This window comes from Chinchilla lanigera, unplaced genomic scaffold (assembly GCF_000276665.1).
Source record: "Chinchilla lanigera isolate Chin_1 unplaced genomic scaffold, ChiLan1.0 scaffold00096, whole genome shotgun sequence".
Taxonomy (NCBI): Eukaryota; Metazoa; Chordata; class Mammalia; order Rodentia; family Chinchillidae; genus Chinchilla; species Chinchilla lanigera.
The window spans coordinates 4,276,186-4,290,920 of NW_004955497.1; the positions used below are offsets into that span (position 1 = coordinate 4,276,186).

The window sequence follows — 14,735 nt, forward strand, 5'->3', positions numbered from 1 at the left end:
AGGGGCTGGCTCCAGCAGGCCCTTCGGAGTCTGGCCCGAGAGAGGGTGTGTCAGAGCTCCGCTGAATGCCTGCACTCTTTCCACCCTCACCCACTCTTTCAAGTAAAAACAAAAGGGCTGCCCAGCCAGGCGCAGGGAGGACAATGTGGATGCCAGAGAAGGCAAGGCATCCATGCCAAAAGCAGTGTGTGCCAGCAGAGCAGACAGCACAGGATGGCCCGGGCAGCCGCTCCCTACCCCAGCCTGGCGGGGCCTGAGCCAAGTTAAAGGACGGCAGCCAGTCACCCTGTCAGAACGTTTATGAAGATCACCTCCTCGAGGGAGAGCGTAGATCAGGGCAGCACACCTGCCTCGCACATGTGGGAGAGCACGCAGCACGGAGGACGCGGTACAGAGCCCAGCGCGGGGAGGGGCTCGGGCATCCACTTCCACTTCAGCCGGCTCCACGTCCACATTAGGATCGAGACTCAAGTGCAAGGTGACCTGCCCAGGGTCACCGCCGATGAATGTCAGCAAGGGCACCCAAGGGGGCACAGCAGTGTGCGCGTCTGTGCTGATTCCCGCTCCCTGGAACGCTGCCTTCACTGCAGCAGGGGTCCAGATTATACTACGGGGTTTTCCCCTCAATTCTTCTGTTTTTTGAGGCAGTTGCTCAGCTGCCCGGGTTGGCTTGAATTTGCCATCCTCCTGCCTCCACCTCCCAGCGTGCAGGGGTTACAGCTCACCCCACCTCCCCCACCTCGGACTGCATGGCTGCAGCATGAAAATTATGTGGCGCCTCAGGCATTTGAGAATGGGCTCCCCGGACACACACCAACTCTGTAACCCGCATAAAACCAGAACCTCCCCCAAAACTCCAACGTCATAAATCTCCTGGGAGTTTCCCGCCTGCCGCCAGAGAACCCACACCTTGGCAGACAGCGCCACAAAACCGCCGCTCCCCATCTGCTCTCCCGAGAGCCCTCAGCTTTCCGAAGACGCTGGCTTCTCCCCGACTTCCCTTCCCCTCTCCAGGTTCTCTATAATAAATGAAACTACACTCTAGTCACCCGAGTCCCATCTCCCTGTAAACTCCTGCACACCTGCTATGCGCACGCGCACACTCATCTTTTTCCTTTGCTCCCTGTCTTTTTTTTGTTTCGTGGCTCTGAGGATGGAACGTAGTGTCCTGCACACATCACAGGCGTTACCGCTGAGCTACAGCTTCTGTCTTTTATCAGTTTAATTCACAGGTCCCCAAGACCTAAACCTAAAGAGGATACAATTTTCTTCCCAACATTGCTACCATGGAAAAACAGGAGAAATCCTGAGAAGTTATAATTATTTTCTGAATAATACATGAAGAACAGATAATTGTGGATGGTTGACACAAACTACCAGAACAAATGAACCAGCCTAAGTAAATAGTGAGAACAAATCCATTTGTGCTCTGGCCCTGTACCACGAAGCCAGAGCCAAGGGACACTCTAACTACTCACAAACCTGTGGGAGGGTTTTTTATTTTGTTTTTTTGTTTGTTTGGTTTTGGTACCAGGAATCGAACTCAGGACCTTACACTTGCCAGGCAGGCACTTGCGCCCCTGAGCTATAGCCCCAGCCCCTGTATGTGATTTTCTGTAGTTTTTATTTTTTTTCCTTGTGGCTGGAAGACTCAGTTTTGTTTTTGCACTTACGCAACGCAGCCTGTTTCTCTGGCTGATGCTAAGAATAAGGAAATGCTCCGGAAGGGCTACAGGAAGTGCCAGAAGGGCGCAGGGCTATCCCTCCAACGCACCCCTGTCCATGCACTGGGAACACACTAACAAAACTACCATCTGCCCGTCGGTGTTGGTACAGCTCTCCTCACTGTGCCGCAGCACGGCATGTTCTCAGAAGCACAGGAAGTGGGAAACAGACACACGCAAAATTGAAATGAACTGTCCACTCTACTTCCAGCTAAGGTGCAGAGGAAAGGATGGCGACACTGAGGTTTACACTTATATTCGAACACTGGTTTTAGACAGCAAATTAAATCCTCTGTGAAAACAAATCTGAACACGAATGGGTATTCTATTTTCTTTCTTTCTTTTTTTTGGAAGGTGCAGTACTGGGGATTTGAACGCAGGGCCTTCAGTGCTGAGCTATACCACTGCCCCATTTTTTATTTTAAAACAGGGTCTCACGAAGTTGCTAAGTAGCCCAGGCTGGACTGGAACTTGCCATCCTCTTGCCTCGGTCTCACAGGGTGCTGGGATTATGAGCATGTGCTACCACATCGGGCTGTAAAAAAATTTTTTTAAGTAAAGTACACGTACTTCAGAAACACAGCCTAAGTTTATTTCGGGCTGTGTAGTTTGTGATTACTCCTGGAACTACAAACATATGCACCAACAAACACCTACCTCAGGCTCGGCCATGGGCAGGGTTGGCCCGCAGACACACTGAAGGAACAGGCAGTTCACCACATCCATGTTCTGCAGTCGCTGCTGCCTCTGAAACACGATGATCGGCCTACCTGGCCACGCCAGAAGCCCGCAGGTCCAAGCACAGCCTCCCCAGGGCGCTGCTATCAACTCAACGGCCAGCGCACACCCAGGTCATAAAGCAAGCTGCAAACAGTCTGCAGGAGTTGCAGCCCTTTTAACTCTTGCCTTCCCATCTACTTTTCCAGTACTTTCTCTACTCACTAGGACACACTTTCTTCCTATACAAGGTTCTTTCCCCCCAAAAGCAAAAAGTCAGTATTGAGTATTACCCCAGCAAGATACTTCAATACATTGTTTTTGAAACCACGGGGAAAGCAAATTATTAACCCAAGGGGAAAAGAAAAGCTCTCATAATGTAACTTGATTTTACATGTATCTGTTCAGAGCCTGCCTGACCTACAGGAGGATACAGGGTCAATCAGCAAGCAAGTAGTGTGGGTCAACCATGTCCCCCCAAAAGACTGTAAGAGTCATGGAAAACACACCATCTGACCCAGGAGATTGGCTCTTTGCACATTAATCAAGTTAAAACGGGGTCACATAGACTGGATGGGCCCTGGCCCAGCGGCTGGGTGTCCTTATACGCACAGGGAAGTGTGGTGCAGCGAACCCAGAAGGGAGGGAGCCACGGAGACAGAGGCCGAGGGTGCAGAGGCAGTCTGTGGAGCAGCCCCTGGGATTACCAGATGTCACCAACGGCTGGAAGGCAAAGACGGCTCCTGCCTTACAGCCCTGCAGGGATCACAGCCCACTCGCACCTTCAACTGTGGCCTCTAGGACGAGGACAGAATAAATGGCTGGGTTTCTTAGGTTGTGGTTTTGAGACAGGGTCTCACTGTGTTGTCCAGGCTGGCCTTGAACTCACTATGTAGCCCACCCTGGCCCAGCCTGTCAAGTGCTGGGATTATAGCCTGTGCTACCATGCCTGCCTCAATGTCTATGTGTGTGTGGGTTTTCTGGTTTTTTTTGATGAGGCAGAGTCTCCTATGTTGTCCAAGCTGGCCTTGAACTCATTTATGTAGCCAGGCTGGCCTCAAACTCACCACGGTCATCCTGCCTCAGCCTCCTGAGTGTTGGGACGACAGGTGTGCATCGCCACGGCCACCTTGTCTGTGGTTGTACGGCACCCAGTCTGTGATAATTTGCTACAGCAACCCTGGGAAGCTAATGCAGCGAAGGAATCAGAGCAGTATGTTATATGCACAGCAACTAAGGGTGCTTTGTGAATATCGGAAAAAAGCTAAAGGAATTCTCATGAAGCCAACGGTTTTCTCATGGTGTATAGTAATGCAACAAGCTAAGCTCCTAGATTTCCACAGCCCTGGATAACACAGCGGCTTTAGGCAGAGACGCAGGGGAGGACGATAAACACCTGACAAGCAATGCTGCAGAGGATGCACCGCGACAGGAAAGTGTGTACAGCATGTCAGACCTGCGCCAGGAACCCGCGGCTCCGTACGCCACTTTCACAGCCTCCCTTGAGACGGAAGCCATCTGCCACACTTCACCAGGACAGTGGGTGAGCGATGTGATGGCACACACCTACAATTCCAGCACTCTGCAAGGCTGAGGCAGGAGGACAGCAAGGCTGAGCCCAGCCCGGGCAATGTAAGTGACTCAGCAAGGCCCTTTCTTAAAAAATAAAAATAAAAACGGGCTGGGATGCAGCACAGAGTGAAGGTACAAAGGTACACACACATACACACACACACAATGAAGCTAAACCTTTAAAAAAATGACTTGTTCACGCTGATGAGGCCAAAATGCAAAGGGCCGAATACAACCCAGTCTGCCTGACTTCAAAACCTCTGTCCTTTCCACACTGCAACCCTATATTCCTGGCAAATACGTCCACAGGAGAAGAGAATCCCTGGACCTTCCTTCGCTTAGATACAGACCTGCCTGCTGGAGCAGACATGAGCACAGAACTCATCAGAGCCTCTGATCATAGGCGGTGGGAAATCTGCTGCAACCTGCAGACCCTTCCTCAGAATCACATTTCTAAATGCATAAAATAACCGTTAAGCCAAGCATGAGGTAACTCAGTTTTCTAAATATTTAAAGAACTGTGGTCAGGCGGCTTGGGGCACACCAGCCACCCCACCTATCTGGAGGCCAAAGTAAGAGGACTCCAAATTCGAGGTCAGCCACCCTACCTCAAAGAGGGCGGGGCGTTGAGAATGCAGCTTCATGGTACGGTGCTGGTCTGGCATGCATGAACTCCTGGTTCGGTCCCCAGCACCAACAACAAAAGAATGGTAATACAGCAATGTAATATATGAATTAGCGGAACAAATTTCAGGTTTAATAACCACCCTGTTCTGAAGCCGATACGTAAGAACGCTATCTGAAGAAGGTAGCAAAATCTACTGTGGTCAGACAATATCACAGTATTGTTAAAACCGTTAGGGTCTGATGCTTACATTCATGATGGAAGGAAATGCTCCATTTTTAGCTAGAAGCTAAAAATAAAAATACAACTCCTTCCTCTGACTTCTGTCCATGGAGCCGTGGGTGAGCCCAGGTTACACTCCTACAACTCCTACACTCTACCACATCACCTAGCAGGAGCCTGCAGGACCAGGCCTATGCTGCGATTCCAGAGAAATGAAGCTTGAGGCCCAGCCACACAGAACCCACACAGCAGCAGCTCCCACTCAGGACCGTGACCTGAGTATCCTTATCCGAACGCCTGAGACCAGAAGTACTTCGGAGTTTAGAACACTTGCATGTACACAGTGAGGTATGTTGGGGATGGGATCCAAACCTATCGTAAAACTCACTTATTTCTCATATTGACCTTAGCCACATAACTTAAAACTAATCTTATACAATATTGTAAGATAACTTTGTGCTCAAAATAAAGTCTTGTGCTGTGGAATTTTTCACTTGTCTCATTATGCTGGTGCTCAACAAATCTTGGATTTTGAAATTCAAATTAGGGATGTTTAACCTATATATGTACCTAGTTACCTAATTTTCCTCCTTTGAAAATTAATATAGCATAATCCATAATACCACTCATATAACCACTTTTTTTGTGTTATAAATGTACATCCCAGGATTTTAGGTGGGCAAGAACTCCAAGAGCCTAGATGAACTGCCGTATTTTAAGGATTTGAAGGCAAGAATAAGGATATATTCTCTCTCTCTCTCTCTCTCTCTCTCTCTCACACACACACACACACACACACACACACACACACATTTGAGACAGGGTCTTGCTACGGATGTAGTTCAGGCTGGCCTTGAATGCACTATGTAGCCCAGGCTGGCTTCTAACTTGCAGCGACCCTCCTGCTTCAGTCTTCCAACACAGTCACGTATTTAGAAAGAGAACTGTGAGCCCTGATGGCTCTTTCAGAGCCCCAACCCAGCTGCTACTCCCTTTAACTGTACCAACTGATTCCCTGAGTGTTACTCGTTGGCTCAGCTTCCCTGCGTCACTCGTGTGCGTGCAGTGCGTGTGTGTGTCACTGGGGCCTGAACTGAGGACCTATGTACTGAGTGAGCTACACACCCAGCCCTTCTTTATTTTTTATTTTGAGACAGGCTCTTGCTAAGTTGCTAAGTTGCCTGGGCTGGGCTTGAACTTTTGACCCTCCTGCCTCAGCCTTTCAGAGGCTAGGATTACAAGAGTGTGCCACCACGCCCAGCTCACGGTGTCACCCCAAAGGGTCACCTGTCCCCAGACGACCACAGGTGGCAGAAACAGGTGACACTCGGTGCCTGGCAGCACGCTGCCCTCACACACTACCATGAAACCTGCAGCACTTCCCCGGAAATCACAGCGGACACATGAAGTGCCGGGCGTCACTGCCTGGCAGCCTGGTGGTTCCCCCCAGGATGTGCTTCTGTCTTCATTATTACAGGGAGCTTAGAAGAGAGAAACAGACCCGCAGAAAAACACACCAGACCCAGTTTCTGAGTTGCAAGCTAAAATCTCCCCCACAGGATACTGAAATTTACCTTTTTGCATTTTAAGACTTCAGAAAGGTCTTACTAGGTACTCGCTATCTCCAAATTAAAACACGGCTCTCATTAAGAGAAATTAAGGAAAATAAAAAGAGAAAATAAAAAACTCAAAATACACTATGGTATCAGCGCAAATCATTTAAGTGCCTTATGTGTTTATCTACTTCGCAGTGCTGAGCGCTGACGCGGTCTTGCATGCACCAGTCAGGCACCTGACACCGAGCTGCTGTGCACGGAGATCAAACCCAGCACCTCGGGACTGCGCCGCATCCCCAGTGCTCAGTGACGGAGTGCTTGTATGTGGGAGGCCTTGGGTTTCGCCCCTAGCTTGAAAAAGTATGAAATGCTGTTGACAGTTGAGTATAAAAGGTTATTTGATTTTAAATGGCTATTGTGGTCACTGCCATAAAAACCGGTAATGTCTTTAGCCCTGCAAAAAAATCCAAAACAAAAAACAAGCAAACAGCACACACGAGAACGAGGATGCAGCTCAGTGCCCAGCGCCTGCCCCACATACTAGGGCCCTGAGTTTCTGATTCCTAGCCTTACCACCACCACCACCACCACACACACACACAAGCCAGGCGCCGTGGTGCCCACAATCCCAGCACCCAGACCGTGAGGCAGGAGGATCCTAAGTTTGAAGACAGGTTGTTTCTGAGACCCTATTTCAAAACAGCAATTAAAAAAGAAAAAGCTGGCACGAAGCACACACCTGTAATCCTAGCACTCTGGGAGGCTGAGGCAGAAAGATGACAGATTTCAGCTCAGGCTGATCTGGATTTTATGTAATACGCACGTGTCATATGATAATCCTCCACCCCATCAATAACTACAAATATTATCAGTGAACTTTAAGAAGCAGTCAGCAAAGAGGCTCTCGCTAAATGTGTGATTCTGTCTTCCTTTCCCTTGTTGTCCTCACTGCTTTTGGTGGTTCTTTAAGAAGGGTCTTGACATTTGGTCCAGGCTGGCTGTGAACTTCAGATCCTCCTGCCTCAGTCTCCCAAGTGCTAGGATTATAGATATATACCACCAAGCTTAGCTTCCTTGTTGTTTTAAATACGAAAATCCTGTTTGATAATATTTCACTAGAGAGAAACTATTCTAAAAGTGAGTCACTGGAAAGTTAAAGAATCTCACTTATGTTATCATTTTTTAAGATTTTACTTTTTGAAAGAAATTTTACAGATGATTTGTGAATTTATAAAACTGCATAGCATGTCAAACATCCATTAAGAAAAATTTTGAAACTTTCTACTCGAAAAGGAGTATCTCTTGGATGGTGAACATAAACTTTTGCTGAGTAAGTAATAAATTCTTTTTAAAAAGAATGATTTAGAAAATGACTCAGTGAAGCAAAAGGCTAGCTTCATGTTTAGACTCATGATCTCAATTTCTGATTTCCTTTTTTATTTTTATTTATTTTTGAGACAGGGTCTTGCTGTATAGTTCACGCTGGCGGTGAGCTCACTATGTAGCCTAGGCTGGGCTCAAACTCATGGTGATCCTCCTGTCTCAGCCTCCCGTAATGTGAGCCTCAGCCTCAGCCTCCCATAATTTAGAATTACAGGCATCCGCCACTATGCCAGCCTGAATTTCTGATTTCTTATTTCTGCAAAAGATTCTTTTCTTCACTTAAGAAATTTTTCTCCTGCAGAAGAACACAAAAACAAAAAGCATAACTAAAACTATCTCAGGGTGGAATAAATATAAGCTAGCACAAAGACAACTAATGGAAAATACGTTCATTCTCTTCACATCACACTAAAAAGCACTGGACAAGGTAGACGAGCTAGCTCAGTTATGAGTCTTAGATTGAATATCTAAAAAGCATCTGGCAGCAGAAAACATCTGTTGAGTGTCCACTCGAGGTTGCTATTTAGGAAATGTTATAGGACAGGGTGACTCATGGCTGTGCCCTGGTACTAAATGTTGAATTTGTTAGAAGAAACTATACAATTATATATGTATATGTACATATACGTACACATACACATGTGCACACACACACACACAGCTGTGTTGCTGGGATCGAACCCAGGGCTTTGCACATGTAACAAGTGTTCTGCCACTAAGCTGCACTCCCAGCCCCAGGAAAGTTTTTTTTGTGTTGTAAACAAATTTTATTGGTACATTTTAGATATACATAGTGATAATACTCATATACGGAATCTGTCCCTGGACATGATACGTCTTACTTCTTCTTTTCCCATCCCCCTCCCCTCCTTCTAGCCCCCGCTTTCCCTCCTTATTTACCAAAGCTTTGCTCCCATTTTCCTTCTACTCTTGTTTTCTCTTGCCCCTTCTTTCCTCCCCGCCCCCTCCCTTGAACATTTCCTTCCCACTTCCTAATATCGATTACACATTTTGCTCCTTATTTACACTTTTGGTTTCTCACAACAGAGAAACAATGCAGTATTTAAACAAGTGAGCCCAGGAAAATATTTGTGCAAGATCCGAAGAATATCGTATTTTAAAATGCCTTCCCAAGCTGTAATTGCAGTTTTTGTGATTCAAATTCTAGACACCACTGTCAGATACGAACGAGAGCCCCATCAAACACGGGCAGTGTTCTCTGCGGTATAAAACAGAGACGGCTCAACAAATGAAGCGGGGATAACTGGGCGTCTCTGTATAAAAACAGAAGCCTTCATGTGACATACAAAAATGACTCAAAATGAACGACAAAAACTTCTAAAGGATAACGTGAGGAAAAAAATCTGTGACCTTAGGGCGGGTGAAGATTTCTTGGTTCCAACACTAAAAGCACAAAAAAATTGGTAATTGAACGTTCATCAAAATGAGAAACTTCACACATCTGTAATCCCAGCACTCTGGAGGCTGAGGCAGGGGAATCACAGGTCTGAGGCCAACTCGGGGCAACCCAGCAACTTGGTGAGACCCTGTCTCAGAACAAAGAATAGAAAGGGCTGGGGGTGCAGCTCAGTGAGAAGGCGCTGGTTCAGCCCCAGTGCAGTGAAAACAAAAGAGCAAACTAAACAAAGCAAAGCTAGCGAGGAGCTGGGGACAGAGCTCAGTGGCACAGCACTTCCCAGCATGCTCCAGGGCCTGGGTGAGATCCCAGCCCTGCACAAGCAAAGAAAACAGCAAAACAAAACAAAACAAACCTACAAATGAACTCTCTAAAGACACGATTGAAAAAATACAAGTATAAACCAAACTGTGGAAAGATATTTCTAATTTACCTATGACGGCCGCGTTCACGTGTCCGGACTGGGCTACAGGCGACCAAATGGTGAAGCAGTCATTACTTTTGGGTGTGTCTGGAGGGCTCTACTGGAAATCAGCACTGCAGCCAGTGTGCTGGGTACAGAAGACGCACCTCACCAATGTGGGCAGGCGCCAGCCCATCCACTGACGGCCCCAACAGAGCAAAGAGGCTCCAGAATGGGGCACTGCCTTCTCTACTGGCTGTGAATCATCCTTCTCCTGCTGCCCTGGACATGACAGCTCCTGGACCTTGGGTCTTCAACCTACACAGCTCCTCCCACCCCACCCGGTTCTCAGGACCTCAGAACGAAGGTGCGCTGGCTTTTCTGGGTCTCCAGCCTGCACGGCAGGTTGTGGGCCTTACCGCCAGCATGCCACCAGCCAATTCCCACGACAAATTTCACATACACCAACTACCGGTTCTGTTTCTCTGGAGAACCCTAAGGCATCATGTATCTGATCAAAGATTTGTACTAGGAATATGTAAAGAAAATTTAACAGCTCAATAATAAACACACAAAGATGTAATAAACTTAGAAACCAAAGATTTGACAGGCACTTATAAAATTAGGATACAGTCATGATTGGTAAGGACATGAAAAGCTGCTCAGCAGCATTAGTCGTGGGGAAATGTGAAGGCCAAAATGAGACCTCACTATTCACACACCAGAAGGGTCAGAATCCACAACCCCGTCAGCACAGGTCTGGGGGAAGATGTGGAAGGACCACACCCTCGTATGCTGCTGGTGAGAATCTAAAATGCACAGTCCTTGTGGAAAACACTTTTGCGGTGCCTTGACTGACCAGGCAATGTTATACATTCCAGCAATTCTACTCCTAGGTATCCACCGCAGAGAAAGAAAACATTTCCAAGTGCGAGGTCCTGAGTTTGACTGCCAGTACCAACCGCCCCAAAAACCTCTACATTTCTACAAAAGGGCTTGTATGCCAATGTTCACAGCAGGACTATTCACACTAACCCAAAGGTGGAAACAACTCAAGTGACTGTCCACTCATGAATGCACAAACAAAATGTGGCCAGCCACATGACAAAAACTGGCCGTAAAAAGGAATGAAATTCTAACATAAGCTACACAGATAAACCTTGAAAACAACATGCTCAATGAAGGAAGCCAATCCCAAAGTCCACATTACGTGATTCTGTTTCGAAAAATATCCAGAAAAGTAAAAGCTCTAGAGGCAAAAAGTAAATCTTGGGCAGGGCTATGTCTTGGTTACTTTTCTCTCCTTGCTGAGACAAAATACCCAACGCCCAAAATGAAGGAAGGAAAGGTTTATTTAGCTCACAGTTTGTGGAGGTTTCAGTCCATACTTGGCTGGCTCCGAGGCAGAAGGTAGCAAAGCAACAAGAGCAAAGGGGGGAATGGCAGCCGAACAGCAAAGCAGCCAGAGCAAACAGAGGAATGGCGGCAAGCAGCCTCTTTCCCTGCCTTACATTGTAAACAGGTTACCCCCAGCTAAGGGGCATGTAGCTCTCACATAATCTCCATGCCCTCCTCTTCCACAGGCTCAGGATGTATACAAAGTAAGCACCCTGGCTTCCTGCTGAGTCACTTAGCCAAACTCTAGACTCCCCAAGTTGACACAATGTATCAACCATAACAGGCTAGAAACAGGAATGGACCACAAATGGGCATGAGGTTTGTTTCTGGGGTAACAAAAACTGTTCCAGGAGAGAAACTTAAAGCAGATGAACAGTGGCCTAGCCCAGGGGCCAGACGATCCTCTGGGGGAGGGGAGAGTTTTCTTTAGCTGGACTGTGGTAACAGAGGAGCAACCACACATTTCCTACCAACTGTCCAACTAAACTTACGTTCACTGAACTTGGTGTCATGTAAATTATATCTCCTTAAAACTAATCTTGGCCAGGTGTGGTGGCCCAGGCCTATAATCCCAGCATTTAGGAGGCTGAGGCAGAAGGATCACTGTCAATTCAAGGACATCCTGGTCTACAAAGTGAGTTCAAGGCCAGCCTGAACTGCATAGTGAAATCCTGTCTCAAAAAGACAAAAACAAAACAAAAACAAAAAATAAAAAAGCACCCAAACAAACAACTAATCTTGGGCAGAGGCTGGGGTGCAGGCCCATGCTGGGACATCTGCCAAGCAATCATGAGGCCCTGGATTCAATCCCCAGCACCATGGGGAACAGGATCCTGGGCAGACTTTCTGCAGTCACTGCATTTACTTCTACAAGTGCAACAGTTTTGTCTTGGTTCTAGGAATGGCTCTGTGAAGTAGCTATGTTAACTTTTAAACTGTTTAAATCTCCCAAGGAGCTATTTGTGCAGCCCAAAAAGTAATGTCTAAGTGATCTACGGAAAGCCCAGTCGTGTTGTGGATTTGTACCTCTGACTAATGCACACAGAGCAGACCCAGAATCTTGGCGCTATCCTTGTATACCAGGTATCCACCGCCACCATAAAGCCCCACGATCATTCGTTTGTGCTGAGAACAGGCCTAACGTCAGTCCCCATCCATTTCCTGCGTTAGTCCTTACTATACTGGACAGAGGTTTTATTTCAGTGATGACACAGCCTGCAGTGCCACAAACATCCTCTCCTTTCTCTCTCCAGCCCACTGCTTGCTCTTGGTGGACTGGTGGCATTCCAGCACCACACCCCTCCTGGCCTCCAGTCACCTTTCCTCTCCCCAGAACATTCACTGAAAACAGAAACGGAGACTTCTGGAATTGACTCTTTCCTTCCTACTTCCACAGCTTTAATACAGGTCTCGCGGCCCATGAACCGGTGGTCCCTGCTCTCCTTGATTACCTGATCCACCCTGCTCTGCACAGCTGACCAGCCTGCCCAGGGCCCTCTGCGGTCACTGCTCAGATACTATCCTGGCTCTGCAGTGCCTGCAGGTAAAGTCCCAAGGCGGTGCTCCAAGCAAGGCCCGGATCTTAACTCCTACTTCTCCACCATCCACTCCATGCAGAAGTGCTGTAACAAATCTGCAGTCCCCTGAGCACAACCAACTCATCTTGCTGGACTCCCACAAGCATGCATAAGTGTGCTGGCTACATGCACGTCTTAGTTCTCTCGTTGCTGAGACAAAACACCCCACACCTAAATTAAAGGAGGAAAGGTTTATTTGCCTCACAATTTGTAGAGGTTTCAGCCCATAGTTGGCTGGCTCCAAGGCAGGGTGGCATGGCAGAGGGGCGTCACAGAGGAGAAACAGTCCATGGCAAAGCAGGGCAGGCAGAAGGCAACCAGCAGTGAAACGGCAAGCAGCAAGTGACAAGCAACAAGCAGCAGCAACAGTAGCCCTCTTTCTGTCTCTCATATTTTATCAAGTCTGATCCCCTTAATCCTAGCACTGCACTATGAATCACGCCCAGCATGGCATCCTTGATCCCAGCAGCACACCCTAGCTCCAGCCACCTCTGAAAGGCCCACCTATGACCGCACGAGGCTTTGGCGGGATATCCAGACACAGCCGTAACGACGTGTGACCACATTTCTCCTCCACAACCCCATGTGTGGGGACTCTCATCGGCCAAGGGTACAGGTGATGGAAATACGGGACAGAAAGAGCAGAAGTCTAGCACACCGCAATGCTGTGGCCCAGGCCAGCTGCCTGCCTCTTCTCCCGCACTCGTTCCGTCAGCCCCGAAGGCCCCTCCTTTCCTCCACGGCTGCCCTGTGTCCCCTACCTGATCCCTCCTCCAAGACTCCACTGGCTGTCCCTGCCCCATTCTGCCGCTTCCGTCCTTGAGTTGGTGGCCCCGTGGCACAGCACACGCGCTCAAGGAGTGACCTTATCACTACGCTCACGCTGACCTGCAGCACCCGGGTCTACCAGTGAGACTAGGACCCCAGGGGGAGAAGGACAGCTTTGCAGCGCTGTGCAAATTCTTTCCCTCTGGTGCACAGCAGGTGCTGAACGGCGAGACTTGTGGCTGCGTGGCATGTGTTCCTTGCTTCCAGGCTCACTCACTCCTGTCCCTAGGTTGGCCACATCCACCTGCGCCTTTCAGGCCATGCTGCTGCTGGGCTACGCGGCGGCAAGAAACTCCTGCCAGCTTTCCTTCTGGTTGCTCTTCTTCTGCCTGATCTTCACTCCAGGCGGTGAATTAAGTTCTTCAGCACACAAACTTGGTTTGTCTCTGCTTCTAAATGTTCTTGGACCCTCAGCTTTTACCAGTTTTGGTACTGAATAGATTCTTTGCCCTAAGGGGCTGGGGATTTAGCTCAGCGGTAAAGCGCCTGCCTGGCAAGCACAAGGTTGTGAGTTCAGTTCCCGGTACTGGAGAAAAACCAAAAAAAGACCAAAAAAAAAAAGATTCTTTGCCCTGGAATTCTGGTATTTGTGACCTAGACTTAAAGATATCATCTTAACTTGGATTATTCCCACTACACTAAACCAAACCACACTAGTTCCTGGCCTCTGCCTCTGGTGGTTTTTTTTTAAACTAAGTTTATTGGTACAATTTAGATACACATGTTGATCACATTCACCATAGGTACTTTTTACGTGTACACAGTATATCTTGGTACCTCTTTTTTCCCCATTCTTACCCCTCCCTTTAACCTCTCTTCCCCTCATTTACAAATCTTTGTTTCCATTTCATCTTTCTTTTCTCATTTTTTTCTTTTCCCTTCCTTTCCCCCCTCTCCTTGCCTAGTTCCCCTTTCCTTTTGAACAATTTCTTCCTATTTCACAATATCTATTACACATTTTGGGTCTTATGTACACTTTCAGTTTCTCACACCTGAAAAACAATGCATTATTTACACATGTATGACTGATCTATTTCACTTACGAGTATGATTTTAAGGTGCTTCTATTTTGCTAGAAATGTCTCAAGTTTATCCTTCTTTACGGCTAAGCAGTACTCCACTGCATAAAAATACAACCGTTTTATCCATTCATCACTTGATGGGCATCTGGGTTGTTTCCAAGATTCAGCTATTACAAATTGTGCTGCTATAAATATGGGTGCACATATATTTCTCCAATATGATACTTTTAATTCTTTTGGGAAAATACCACGAAGGGGAATAGGTGGGTCAAATGGGACCTCTACTCTTCA

General features: G+C 47.6%; 1 protein-coding gene across 1 annotated transcript in view; it reads right to left on the reverse strand.

Annotated features, from left to right (window-relative positions):
• Positions 1-14,735, reverse strand: part of Spata13 (spermatogenesis associated 13) — a gene marked incomplete in the record, with an annotated part of 82,962 nt that overhangs the window by 51,812 nt on the left and 16,415 nt on the right.